Source organism: Gossypium arboreum, chromosome 13 (genome assembly GCF_025698485.1).
Source record: "Gossypium arboreum isolate Shixiya-1 chromosome 13, ASM2569848v2, whole genome shotgun sequence".
NCBI classification, from domain to species: domain Eukaryota; kingdom Viridiplantae; phylum Streptophyta; class Magnoliopsida; order Malvales; family Malvaceae; genus Gossypium; species Gossypium arboreum.
In genome coordinates, this window is record NC_069082.1 from 77439369 (window position 1) to 77453297 (window position 13929).

Genomic DNA, 13929 nt, shown 5'->3' on the forward strand with positions numbered 1-13929 from the left:
GTTATTCTATAAAGGCTGATGTTGGATATACCACAATCTATGTAGAGGGATATGGTTGATCAATATAGAATAGGTCCCTCTTACATAATGGGAGTAATATCTTAGGCGACTTGATTGAGTGAGACTAGAAATGCATGGCCATGCTCAAATAAGTTTATATGAGATGTCATACTTATTTGTATATCATAGTCTACTCAAGATATCAAGAAACAAGAGATGGACTATGTAAGTGTGACTATTCCATGACTTGTATTCATTCCAAAGATAAAAGACTTAAGGATTAATGCATGAAAGATAAATCACAAAATGTTATGTCGAGTCATGAGTTCTTGTAACTTAGGTAGCAATGATGCATTGCTAGATGCCACTCATTGTATGTAACATTAGTATCGTTCTAGTATTCTGCTAACGTTACAAGAGCCTATAAGATCACACCATATGGTTGAGATGATTGGAATAAAACATAGTTCGTATTGTTTTTGGTTGTCACATGAATTAAATTAATTATAGAATTAATTTAATTGGGCAATCAAATATCAAACATATTATATGTACAAGAATGTTGCACACATAATGAGAACATAATTCTATTAATATATGAAGTTGGTTCATATAAATTTAAATAAATATAGTTTATCGAAATCTTTGTTATAATTAATGTAATTATAATTTTTATTAAAACATTATTATATTTTTAAAATATTCGATATAAATATACCAAATTTAAAAGGGGAGTTATATATATAGATAATAACCCTAAAAAGAAAACCTAGTTTTTTTTTATTTTTGAGTGGTCTAGCAGCCGTCAAAATAAAGAAATATCTAAAACCGTTTTGGGGGCTTCTTCCGTTCATTGTCAACTAGGTGGAGTACGTAGAGGTTGGCATCTAAAAAGTTGTGACTTGGTTCGATAGTGGTTCGGGATTCTGGTTACCGAGGCGTCGCTGTCAACCCAGATTGAAGTTTCGGTAATTTCGAAATGATAAACCGTAATTTATACATATTTTTATCCCATGCTTAACACATTTTATGGATGATTTTTCCTTAAAATTGGTGAATTCGATGCTCCTAATACCTTAATTTCATGTTTTATACTTAGGCAAGCATAGGACAGCGAAAGGAACGAGAAACGGGCCAAAAACAGAGAAAATGGACCAACGTATGAAATCAACACGGGCTAGACTTCCTCACACGAGCAGACCACACGACCGTGTCAATTTGGCAAAATCGAAGCACGACTCACACGGGTGGACCACACAGTCGCGCCTATTTAACAGGCTTGACTACAGCTTGAAGTAATCGCACACGGACATGTCCCTGCCGAGCCCAAGTTGAGTCCAATTCAGAAAAGACCAATTTTGAGGGTTCTTAGGCATTCTAAAGACTATAAATACACCCTAGAGGAGGAGGAAAAAAGAGACACACTGAGAGGGAAGCATGGAACTGCTCAAGGGAAGTCGATTGATCCATCTCAGAAGCCAGATTCATCTTCAATACTGAAGATCTCCCCTCAATTTCCCTTCAGGAGTTTTGGGTTTTTCTTTATGTTTTGTATTCATTATTCTTCTGAAATGCTTACCTTTTTAGTTATGAACTAAAACCCCTAAATACCTAAGGGGAATGAAACTTAAGACAGATCTTGTTATTATTATCTGAATTGTATGATAAATATTTGACTTGTTTTTAACTATGTGTTCTTAATTCTTGTTTTGATATTCCAGGATATTGATTCAAGTTAAGCTCTTATTCAGAGGAGGAATAGACCCAGTCTAAGAGTACATTTTTCATAATTAAGAGGAGTTGATTGCACACCTAGAGATAGGGTGACAAGATTTTGCCGGATTAGGGTGAAACCTAATAAGGGGATCCATAAATCGAGTTAATGCAACCCTAGGTAGTTAATTAGAAATAGATTTCAATTATTCAACCTAGGGTTAACGTTGTTAGTCTCGAGAGGGATAATATAACTTAATAATTTCTACGGATCAAGTCAAATGAATAAATCGTCCGATTTAGAGTCAAATAACAAGTGAAGTTTAGGTGGATTTTTCCTTAGGTATTGTCTTAATTCAATCGTTTTTCTAAAAGTAATTCCCCAATTCTATTTTCTGTGAATTCTTAGTTTAGTTAATTAGTTAGTTAAAACAAACCCTATTATTCTTAGGCTAGATAATAAAAAGACAATCATTACTAGTACTTTTAGTTCCTTTGGGTTCGATAATCCGGTCTTGCTAAAACTATACTACTGTTCAATAGGTACACTTGCCTTCATCGTGATAATAGTTAGTTTCAAGAACGATTCATTATAAATATTTAAAACCTGTTACGAATATCACACATCAAGTTTTTGGCACCGTTACCGGGGAACTAAAATATTAGGAACACTCGATTTTTATTACTTTAGCCATTTACTTTTACTGCAATTTAAATTTTTTTCTAATTTTTATTACTAATTCTTCTTTTTCCCTTTTTTTGTCAGGTTCTTATAGTTTATGACTGGAAGAAACCCGTCAGGACCATTGCTTTTTGATAGTAAGATCGATCGCACAGTTAGCAGAAACCAAAGAGAAATAAGGCGAAGCTTAAGATACACAGAGAACGAGTAAGAGGACGATATTCAAACCCCAACCAAAGAGATGGCTGAAAACCAAGAAAATCTGCTACCTTCTGCGATTGTTGTTAATCAAAATCCTGCTACACGCACTATGTATGGTTATGTTAAACCTTCTTTAACAGGAACTGAATCGAGCATAGTTAGACCTACTGTAGCTATAAATAATTTTGAACTGAAACCTAACACAATTCAAATGATACAGCAATTTGTTAAGTTTGATGGTTTACAAGACGAAGATCCCAACGCTCACTTAGCAAACTTTTTGGAACAATGCGATACATTTAAAATGAATGGTGTTTCTGATGATGCTATACGTCTTCGGTTGTTTCCCTTTTTGTTAAGGAATAAGGCTAAATAGTGGTTGAACTCGTTACCACGAGGGTCAATCACTACTTGGGAACAAATGACCGAAATTTTTTTATTAAAATATTTTCCACCGGCTAAAACAACCAAATTACGTAATGATATCTCTTCTTTTCTGCAGATGGATTTAGAAACACTTTACGATGCATGGGTGAGATACAAGGACCTTTTGAGAAGGTGCCCTCACCATGGGATACCAGGACTTTGCAGATGATTGATGTAGTTGCTGGAGGAACTATCAATAATAAAACACCTGAGGTGGCTTACAAATTTATTGAGGAGATGTCACTGAATAACTATCAATGGCAAGTTATGAGAACAAAGCCGATGAAAGTAGCCGGTGTTTTCAACCTCGACGCGGTTACTATGCTATCCAACCAAGTAGAACTCTTAAATAAAAAGATTGATGGTTTGTGTAGTTCAACTCAGGTACATCCAGTGATGAGGTGCGATTCGAATGGAATAAGAGCGTGCACAGAATATCAACCCTTCAACCCTAGCATCGAGGAGTAACAAGTCCAATATATGGGTAACAATAACTCTAGATCCCAAAATAACCCATATAGTAACACTTATTGTAATATCCTGATTTTGGGCCTAGTCGGAATAGTGGTTTCGTGACCACAAAATCCAAGATAGAAATAATTATTTTATGATTATTTTAAGGTCTATGATATGATTGCATGATTTTGTGAAAATTTCGTGAAGAAATTTTATGCATAAAGTGCTTAATTTGAAATTTGGGACTAAATTGAATAAATTGCAAAACTTGTGTTCTAGAAGTATTTTGCATAAAATTGAATTAGATTATTAATTAGAGGTCCTTAAAGAGTAATTTTACCAATTTCTAAGTCTATGGACAAAAATTGGACATGGATGGAATTTTGGAAAGTTTAGTAGTAAGGGCATTTTGGTCATTTAGGGTAAAATGAATTAAAATACAAAATTAAAAGCCAATTTTGCTCATCTTCAACCCCATGGCCGAATATAGCAAGGAGAAACCATGGATAGGGTTTTCAAGCTTCCAAGCTCGATTGTAAGTCCATTCTGGCCCCGCTTTTCAAGTTCTTTACGTTTTGGTGTCCCAGAGCTCGATTAAGCTTATGCTAGCAATAATTTAACCTAGGGTTTATATTTGGAAAAATACCCATAGGTGAAATTTGTGTATTTTGGTGTTTTATGATAGAATATGAGGTTTTAAATTATGTTAGACAACTTGTGCTACTCGGTTTTAAGTGAAAACGAGCAAAAGGGCTTAATCGGTAAAAATACCTAATAGTCATAAGTACATGTTAGAGTGAGAATTTGATGTTGCCATAGAAGGGAAAAATGATCAGCATATCATAAAACATAAGAAAATTGGCTGAAGTTTAATTTACGAGCTTTGGGGAAAAAGTGTAAATATGCAAAAGTTTAGGGGCAAAATTGTAATTTTTCCAAAATATGATTTTGGGTCAATTTGAATAATGTGAGTCCTAATTAGACTATATTTTAAATGATAGAGCAAGGAAAACTAAAATTCGGGCTAAAATGTGGAAAATACCAAGTTGTGGACGAAATGGTAAAAGTAGCCATTTTCGCATACGAGGTAAGTTCATATGTAAATGTTGGTAACATAGTTATTATTTTAAATGTTTTAATGTTATTTAAATGATATGATAATTATTATGAAATATCATACTTGTGACAATTGTTTGATAATATGTCAAATTATGTGATATACTTGGAAAATGTGAAATACTACCGAGTATCGAGACGATTCCATAGAAGATGGTTGAGACACATGATTGGGAAAAAGGTCCTGTTGAACCTTAGGAATGGATTAGGATACAAGTGACATGTCACTAGGATGGTTGAGCATCCGAACTCGTTGAGTTGAGTCCGAGTTCACTTATGGATGCAAATGTCTGAACTCGTTGAGTTGAGTCCGAGTTCGAGAGATGTAACTAGGCATCCGAACTCGTTGAGTTGAGTCCGAGTTCACTTATGGATGCGAACACCCGAGCTTGTTGAGTTGAGTCCGAGTTCGCTTATGGGTGGGTTACATAGTAGCTTGGCTACATATGTGGCACTTATGTGCAAACTTTCCATGTATCCAATTATATTCGATGTGTTCAACGGTAAAATTCTACTCAAGCGGAGGAATACTCGAGATGAAAGGGACGTATTGGTAAGTGTTGTGAAATGGACAATTTAGACAGGTATGTTCTTAACCCTCGGGTTGGAAATAGATACAACAACGGTAAGATCGTAAGATGATGAATGATATTTAGAAAATGTGATATGAATGTCTCGGTGATGATTATGCAAATGATGTTTTATGTTTGCTTATATAGTTATGTTACTTGCTATTTGCATGTGAACTTACTAATCATTTATGCTTACTCCCTCCTTTTCATTCCTTGTAGTTTTGACAAGCCAGCTCGGAAATCGGGAACGGTCGGAGGCTCGCTCACACTATCCGTATACCATCTTGGCATAATGGCTTGTATATTTTGAGTATGGTCTTATGATATGGTCTTATGATATGGTTATTGAGTGGTATGGAAATGCTTGGTAATGATTAGCCATTGGAATGGCTAATCATGATCATATTTGGTGTTATGTATGCTAAATTGCTAGCTAATCCATGGAAACCATGAAATAGGTAAAATTTACCATAAAATAGATTCAGACAGCACCAGTGACGTGAGTTTGAAAAATCACTAAAAATAGTAGAGATACAATTAGATGATGAATAATATATGGAATTGAAGAATTATGAGTCTATTTTCATATGGATGGAACAAAACAGGTATATGAGTTATATTTTATGAGATGTTTAAATTTTTGTGAAACAGGGCCAGAGCGATTTCTGGATCCCCTGTTCTGCCTTTGGAAATTCACCATAAATTTTAAAAATATAATTAGAAGTCATGCTTTATATGTACAGATTCTTTATTGAGTCTAGTTTTATTAGAGACAAACTTCATAGTCATTAAAGCTCTGTACAGGGAGATATCTGATTCCTAATACACAGAGGTCAGAGTAGTCAAACCCTGAAACAGGGGAGACTTTAACTAATAAACTGTACTAATTGGCCTGGCCAAAAATTCTAGAAAAAAATTAGTAGATAGATATATGATTTTAGTTTCAGCAAAAATTTACGGAATTGTATTTCGAGTTTCGGAACTCGAGATATGATTTTTAAAGCAACTGTGATGCAGTTAGCCAGCTTGTCTGGAAATTTTAAAATGAATTGTATGAGCTGTTTAAGTAATGAATTAAGTCTATTAACACCTCGTGTTCGACTCCGGCAATGGTCTCGGGTACGGGGCGTTACACTTATAATATAGGTTGGAGGAACCATCCCAATTTCTCGTGAGGCAGTCAAGGAAATCAAAGGCCACAACATCCTTTGGGTTTTCAACAACCATCTTACCAATAGGAAAAGAAGCTGAACCTTGAAGAGATGCTCTCAAAGTTTATATCAGTGTCAGAAACCTGTTTTCAAAATACCGAGACAGCACTTACGAATCAACAAGCATCAATCCAAGGGCTCGAGACTCAGATTGGACAGCTTGCTAAGTTGATTTCTGAATGACCACTGATCGCCTAATTTCGTGATAGGTTTTAAATATTTATAATTACTCATTACTGAACTAACTATTATCGCGATGTAGGCAAGTGTACCTATCGAACAATAGTATAGTTTTAGCAAGACCAGATTGTCAAACCCAAAGGAACTAAAAGTACTAGTAATGACTGTCTTTTTATTATCTAGCCTAAGAATAAAGAGGTTTTGTTTTAATTAACTAATTATCTAAACTAAGAACGCACAGAGAAAATAAATGGGGAATTGCTTTTGGGAAGAATCGATTGACTTAAGACAATACCTAAGGAAAAATCCACCTAGACTTTACTTGTTATTCTAGCTTTGAATCAGATGATTTATTCATTGAACTTGTTCCGTAGAGAACCCTAAGTTATGTTATTATCCCTATTCAAAACTAATAACGTCTAATCCCTAGATTGAATAACCGAGACTTTTCTCTAATTAAAACTCTAGGGTTGTATTACCTCGATCTATGGATCCTCTTATTAGGTTTCACCCTAATCTGGCAAAATATTTTCACCCTATTTCTAGGCGCACAATCAACTCCGCTTAATTATGACAAAAGTACTCTTAGACAGGGTCTATTCCTCCTCTAAATAAGAGCATGTCTTGAATCAGTATCCTGGGATATCAAAACAAGAACTAAGAACACATGATTAAGAACAAGTTAAATATTTATCATACGATTCAGAAAATAATACAAAGATTCGTCTTAGGTTTCATTCCCCTTAGGTATTTAGGGGTTTTAGTTCATAACTAAATAAGAAAACATCTTAGAAGAGTAAAGAATACAAAACATAAAGACAACCCAAAACTCCTGAAGGGAAATTGAGAGATCTTCAATCTTGATGAGGAATCCCGCTTCCGAGATGGATCAATCAGCTTTCTTGGAGTAATTCCTTGCTCCCCCTTCTCTGTCTCTCTTTTCTTCCTCCTCTAGGGTGTATTTATAGGCTTTGGAATGCCTATGAGCCCTCAAAAGTGGCCTTTTCCAAATTGGAATCAACTTGGGCTCGGCAGGGACACGTCCGTGTGACACGCCCGTGTGTGATTACTTTAGGCCGTGTTCGAGCCTGTTAAAATGGCATAGGAGTGTGCTACAACTTTGTGAGTCATGCTTCGATTCTGCCAGATTGACACGGCCATGTGGTCCGCCTGTGTGAGGAGGTCTAGGCCGTGTTGAGTTTGTACTTTGGCCCATTTTCTCTGTTTTTGGCCCGTTTCTCGTTCCTTTCGCTCTCCTATGCTCTCCTAAGTATAAAACATGAAATTAAAGCATTAGGAGCATCAAATTCACCAATTCTAATGAGAAATCATCCATAAAATGCATTAAGCATGGGGTAAAAATATGTATAATTTGCGATTTATCAAATACCCCCACACTTAAGCATTTGCTTGTCCTCAAGCAAAATTCTCAACTCATAATCAAAATAAATTCTTCTCAACTTATAATTTCTATCGATATTATCTAAAATTAATTCATAAGTAATCATACATTGAGGATTCAACTAAAAGAACATCAAAGCCTCAAACATTCTGAGTTGAGTGTTTAATCATGCAAACATTGGTGTCTCTCCTTATTTAAGTAATTACCGTTGATTCGGAATATCACAGAGTTTCACATCCTCACTAAAGATTCACTCAAATCACTCGAGGTGTTTAAGGACAATAAATGAAGCACTCATTAGTCAATAATGAAAAGTCATTACCATAGGCTTGCATGAAAATCAAATCTCCACCACTATAATTTAAGATGATACATCAATCAAAAGGCTTGGTTAGAGGGGTGTGGTCACAAGCTGAAAGAAAAGGTTAGAATCGAGATTGAATTGAAAAATTGCCTAACTAGAAAAGAGTTAATCTTCACTTGCGTACAACATAGCTTATTTCAAACAATGGAATTACAGATATGTATACATAGGTTTTTTTTTTTTTAAGAACAAGTTAAATATTTAAAGACTAACTTATTACAAACAAGACATAGCTAAGCAATTTCTTCAACTCAAATCTCGACAAAAATAGGGATCAAATTAATTTAAGGGATTTCAACAATAATGGGTTAAGGGTTAATATTGAGGTTAATACAAGGAATGGCTTGTTAGGCTCAAATGGGTTTACTAAGGGTTAATCGTGGAGGTAGGCTTTTCATGGCATGAGTGGGTTAATCCTAAGTGCCTTAATCATTTTGATATATCAAATCAAATCCTAAGTGCACTCAAATCAATAATAATAGTGAGCATGAAAGAATTACAGGATGCTCAAAAGGCTCAAAAATCTCACAAAATTTATGGCTTTTTGATGTTAAAAACTTGTGAATTCCAATTCAAAGTAATACCTAAACTTTGGGGAAACAGCCTAAGATTTTAAATTCTTAAAAATCAACTTATCATGCTTGATTCTCTAATGTCTTAAAGTTTAAACAATCAATGCGTCAATCCCTATGTTTTAATTAAAGATATATCACTCAAAATCATAAATTAATTAAAATTTATCCTAAATATGATATGAAAGCTTTTTAAGAGAATAAGGCAATCATTCAGGGTTTTTTTTCTGATAATGAAATAAATACCCCCCACACTTAAGATGTATATTGCCTTCAATGTACAAAGATATGTATTATAAAATAAAAATAAGATAGGAAGAGAAGTGAAACTTCCTGTATGATGAATTCCTCGAACAAGAGTTTTGGAGAGTAATCGGTTTGAGAGTGGAAGAGGATACTCTGGCAGTCGTAAAGGTTCATTAGTCCATATGTCCTACACCAAAAGAATATTGTATCTAGTGGTAGCTATGGTCATGGTCGAGCAGGACATGGCAGTCATGGAGAACCTTTCCCATTAGAGTTTTAGTTCCTATGTAATTATGAGCTTAAGAGCTCTATATAACTGTGATAAAATCAGGAACTTTTTAAGGGATATTAGGAAGAATAATTACTCAATAAGAAATAACCGAACTTAATAATTAATTAAAAAAATAAAATTTCTAAAATCTAACAAAAATAAAAAGTAGTTTCAATAAAAATTAAAAACATAAAATAATAAATAAATATTTCTAAACATCTTCATTGCTAGATGGTTCGCGAGGTGGGACTGGCAATGTGATGTAGAGGTACTGACAAATCTACTGTAGGGTAGCATCAATGTTGTCAAATAGTTGAAAACACTGCTACTCAAATCGGGTGAGGCGCTTAGAGATGTCAGCATATGAAGCCGCCACATGAATTGGACGAGAGGGTGGTGGTGGCTGAGTTGGTGGGTCCTCGTGCTGTGGGGGGACATCATCAGGAATGTCCTTGTGGGCCTCCTCCTTGGTAGATTAGGTGAGACGATACTAGGGGGGTAGGTTCGTCGGTGCCTCTCGATCATCCTCGTGCTAAGTATGCTCGAGATACCTTGTGTAGACATCTACCCGATAAGGGTGAGGGATGATTCTTGGGCTGCAGCGTTGAGGAGCCCAAAGTGTCGCGCCAGCCTAGTCACGTAGGGGCCAATGGAGATGACCCCCTTCCGATGCCGCTCCGTCTAGTGTTGAATCGTAAGGGCGATGAAATAGGCAAGGTTGATGACGTACCCTTGCGACATGCACCATAAGAAGTAGACGTTGTGGGTGTTGACGGCGCCAATGCTCTCTCGCCTCCCTGTAATCATGTGAGCTAAAATAGCGTGTAAGTACCTCAGGGATGGTGGGAGAACTGTTGCCTTGGAGCGGCTAGGATTGTACGAGGCTGTGCTGGAGGCCAAAGTGTGCCAGCACTTCGAGGGAGAGAAATGTATGTGGCAACTGAGAGCATGTAGTTCATTTTCCTCCCTGAACTCCTCCGTATATAGGCCTAGTGCAGCACCAAACTCTAGGACACTTAGCTAGCAAATTAATCTGTTTAGGCGAAACTGGATCGTGTCGGTATCATCGTACCTCGTCATTATGATCTCGAGATGGAACGTTGAGTAGAGTTCCATCGTGAGCTCGGGGTATGTCGGCTCGATAATCTCAAAGAACAACTCTTAAGGGTCGATGGTTAAGAGAGCCCGAATCGCGTCAGCCATCTGAACTTATTTTATGGCAGCCCAGTCGATGTAGCGGCCCGCTACTAAAGTTTGGGCCCGTAGTATTTGAAACAGTTCTTCTTGGGGCCCGTTGGGGAATTGGAGGAAAGGGTGCCAAATTTCTGCGGTAGGACCCGAGGAAGATGACGCTTCCTTCCTTTTCTTTGAAGCGGGATAGTGGATTTCTTTCCTCGTGAAGAAGACATCATATACCTATAATTGGTGAAGCAGAATAATAGTAAATATATGAATTTGGAAAGCCATGAATTTAAACTACTAATTCCATCCAAAATATGAACCAAACTCAACCAACAAAATTCTTTTTGATAGCATAATTTTGTGACATTCTAAGGCATGAGGATAGGCATAATAATGGCATATGAATGACAAAGGAATGAAGCTTTCCTAACAACCTACATTAACATAAAGCGCATGATAAATAATCTAATAATGTAGAAAATAATGAACAAAATGAACATAGTATGATAAAAATAACAATTATTTTAAGAATAAGCATTAAAAAATAAGTAGAATAGAGGTGAAAAGAGTGAACAAACGGTAAGGGAGAGAGATGGAGCGTTAAAAACGAAGCTGAAGGTGGCACACGGGCGTGGCAGGGGGGTCGTGTGGACTTGCAGTAGCTAGGGTTAGGGTTTTTTAGTGGGTAATATAATGAATAGTGCAGCCTATTTATAGATTTTGGGACATACAGCCATGGGACACGCCCGTGTGCCCCAATTTCAGCCCGTGTGTTTCGCGTTTTTCCTATTTTGGTGTGTCTGAAATTCGACACATGCCCGTACGCCTCGGGCGTGTTGGTGAACACGGTCGTGTTGCACGGCCGTGTCTAGCTTTGTTTGCTTCTTCCACACCCTTGTGTTCAAGCCCCACGCTCATGTTAATTTGGCAAGCTCGACCACGGCCATGTCATACGGCCATGGCATTTTATTGTAGCCCGTGTTGGGGAAATCTTTTGCCCTGTTTTCAAACGGCCTTAAGCACGCCCGTGTGCTTGGCCATGTCTTTGTGGAAACACCTGTATTTAAGATATCTATCAGTAGGTTAGGAGTTAAATACCAAAATTTAATGAAATTAATAATGTTAGTGCTCGAGTTGCGGGTGTGTCACACGCCCGTGCTATTTTAACATGTTCGTCCACGGTTCTTCCACACGGACGTATCGTACGCCCGTGTTGTTTTGGCAGGCTCGACCACGGCCGTGTCACACGGCCGTGGCGTTTTATTGTAGCCCGTGTTGGGGAAATCTTTTGCCCTGTTTTCGAACGGCCTTAAGCACGCCCGTGTGCTTGGCCATGTCTTTGTGGAAACACTTGTATTTAAGATATCTATCAGTAGGTTAGGAGTTAAATACCAAAATTTAATGAAATTAATATTGTTAGTGCTTGAGTTGCCTCCCGAGAAGCGCTTATTTGTAGTCTAAGCTCGACTTACCTATTCGCTGAATGGTCATGGTGGTTCAAGGAGTTCATACTTCTCATTCCTGCTATCAATCTCATCAAAATAAGGTTTTAATCAGTGTTGTTTACTTTAAAAGTGTCGAACTTGGGATGACTCACCTCTACCTTACCGAATGGAAAAATACTGAGTACCGTAAAAGGGATTTCCTCATTTGGTGAACTAGTGACAATGTGCGGATCTGCGGCATCTAATAAGACCTTATCACCAACCTTAAGTTGATTTGGAGAGGTATCGAGCTTGTTTTGGCGTAGTTTCTGTTTGTCGGGTGTTCTTGGTTTGTGCATCCCCCATTCATCGAATTCCTCGATTTATAGTCTTCGATCTTCATGAACAGTTCCTCTATTATTGCTTGAGAATGACTCCTGTACTTCCTTCAAACTCATTTTCTGCAACGTAGGTTGCACCATATTGTTAGGTTTAGTAGAATGGTGTGGACCATTACCTTCAATGTTTGATGTGATGCCAGAATTATGAGCTTGAAGGGCGATCGTTTCGTCTCCCACGCGAAGTGTAAGCTCACCTGTGCCAACATCAATAATTGTTTTAGCAGTTCCTAAAAAGGGCCTCCCAAAAATCAAAGGGGTGTTATTATCCTCCTCTATGTCTAGAACAACGAAATCAACGGGAAATATGAACTTATCTACTTTCACTAGTACATCTTTAATCCCTAGGTAATCTTATAGTTTTATCTACCAATTGAATGCTCATCCTAGTTTGTTTAGGTTTCCCAATACTTAGTTGCTTAAACATTTTGTAAGGCACGACGCTAATACTAGCCCCTAAATCAATTAATGCATGATTTATATCTAAACTACCAATTAAGCAAGGGATTGTAAAACTCTCTGGATCATTTAATTTGTCGGGTAGCTTATTCTGTAGAATAGCTGAGCAGACTACGTTTAGCTCCACATACGACGCTTCGTCCAACTTCTGCTTATTTACTAAAAGCTCTTTTAAAAATTTCATTGCATTTGGCATCTACGACAGAGCTTCAATAAACGGTAAGTTAATATGTAATTTTTTTCAAAAGTTTAAGGAATTTACTGAATTGTTCATCTGAGCGGTCTTTCCTTGTCACGTTAGGGTATGGGACACGAGGTTTATATTCTTCATTCACCGTTCTTTTATGACTTACCTCACTTTTACCTTTGCTCACTAGAGTTTCTTGCATCAATTCTGGCTCAGGCGCAATGAATCCTTCCTTATCTTGAGTACTAATTGCATTGAGGTGTTCCCTTGGGTTATGTTCAGTATTACTTGGTAAGCTACCTTGTAGCCGTTCAGAGATTAGTTTGGATAGCTCGCCTATCTGAGTTTCGAGTCCTTGGATTGATGTTTGTTGATTTTTATGTGCTATCTCGGTATTTTGGAAACGGGTTTCTAATACTGAGATAAATTTAGAAAGCATCTCCTAAGGTTCAGTTTCTTCTCTTGTTGATAAGGTGGCTGCTGAAAATCCTGAGGATTTTGTGGCTTTTGATTCCCTTGACTACCCCAGGAGAAATTTGGGTGGTTCCTCCAACCTGTATTATAAGTATTACTGTATGGGTTATTTTGAAATCTAAAGTTATTGTTACCCATATAGTTCACTTGTTCCTCTTCGGTTGTATGATTGAAGGATTGATATTCTGTATGCACACCTCCTCCACTTGAGTCACACCTCATTACTGGATGTCCCTGCATAGAACCAAGTAAACCATCAATCTTTTTATTGAGAAGTTCTACCTGATTTGACAGCATAGTAACTGAGTCGACGTTATAAACGGCTGCTATTTTTGTTGGCTTAGTCCTCGTGACTTGCCACTGATAGTTATTCAGTGACATTTCTACAATAAA

General features: G+C 37.0%; 1 non-coding gene across 1 annotated transcript; it reads right to left on the reverse strand.

The window, feature by feature from the left end:
* Positions 1–3065: 3065 nt before the first annotated feature.
* Positions 3066–3172, reverse strand: LOC128287025 (small nucleolar RNA R71). The gene has a single exon (XR_008277725.1). It is a non-coding gene; the product is annotated as a small nucleolar RNA R71 (small nucleolar RNA).
* Between the last annotated feature and the right edge of the window lie 10757 nt (positions 3173–13929).